At 36.4% G+C, this 904-nt stretch overlaps 1 protein-coding gene across 7 annotated transcripts in view; it reads left to right on the plus strand.

Moving 5' to 3' along the window:
• The first annotated feature begins 225 nt into the window (after positions 1 to 225).
• LOC106871733 (clathrin interactor 1) overlaps positions 226 to 904 on the plus strand; it is a 172,755-nt gene continuing 172,076 nt past the window's right edge. For 4 of the 7 annotated variants that reach the window (XM_052965738.1, XM_052965737.1, XM_052965740.1 and 1 more), the window contains exon 1: positions 228 to 630. The gene's annotated coding sequence lies outside the window, so the exon portion shown is untranslated. Of the gene's footprint in view, positions 631 to 904 lie in introns of all 7 variants that reach the window. The other 3 variants (XM_052965736.1, XM_052965739.1, XM_052965741.1) reach the window with 2 other exon arrangements.

Below are 904 nucleotides of genomic sequence, written 5' to 3' on the forward strand. Positions count from 1 at the left end.
ATTACATTGCATATATCTATGTATATATATATATATATATATATATATATATATTCCGTAGAAACGATAGTAGGCCGCACTGAATAATCCCGAAGTAAAGAGGAAAGAAGAAAGAAAATTGAGTTAATTCAAAAGAGTGGGAGGAAGGAAATCGTCGTGGTAGTTGTAAGAGGTGAGGAGGAGCTATTAGCTTGTCACGTGACAGCTGCCATTTTTATTTTGGCCTGTTGGATTTGTTGTTGAGGAGGGTGGTCACCAAATCGGTTGATTTGACTAACTTCAGACCAGTTATATATATATATATGTATACACTTAGACACACACGCTTACACATGTGTGTATATTTGTGTATACACACACGATCTTAAATGCCTCCGTGTATGTTATATATATAAAAGCATATATGTATATATCTACATACATATACACGTATGTAGATGCATTCTTGTAAGTGCGTGGATACGAAACGTCTGAAGTTGAGATATAATAGAGTGAAAGTATCTTCTAAAGAACTACTGAAGTATAAGAGAAAAAGAAGAAAATAACAAACAAATAAGAACAACAGTACAAACTCGTCATCCAGTCTGCATACAAAACATAATCAGCCAGCAATTTTAAAAAATATAATCGGTGAGGAATGGCACTTTTACTCTTTTACTTGTTTCAGTCATTTGACTGTGGCCATGCTGGAGCACCGCCTTTAGTCGAGCAAATCGACCCCAGGACTTATTCTTTTGTAAGCCTAGTACTTATTCTATCGGTCTCTTTTTGCCGAACGACTAAGTTACGGGGACGTAAACACCAGCATCGGTTGTCAAGCGATGTTGTGGGGACAAACACAGACACACAAACATATACACACACATACATATATACGACAGGCTTCTTTTCAGTTTCCTTCTAC

Source organism: Octopus bimaculoides, chromosome 2, assembly GCF_001194135.2.
Source record: "Octopus bimaculoides isolate UCB-OBI-ISO-001 chromosome 2, ASM119413v2, whole genome shotgun sequence".
Lineage (NCBI taxonomy): Eukaryota > Metazoa > Mollusca > Cephalopoda > Octopoda > Octopodidae > Octopus > Octopus bimaculoides.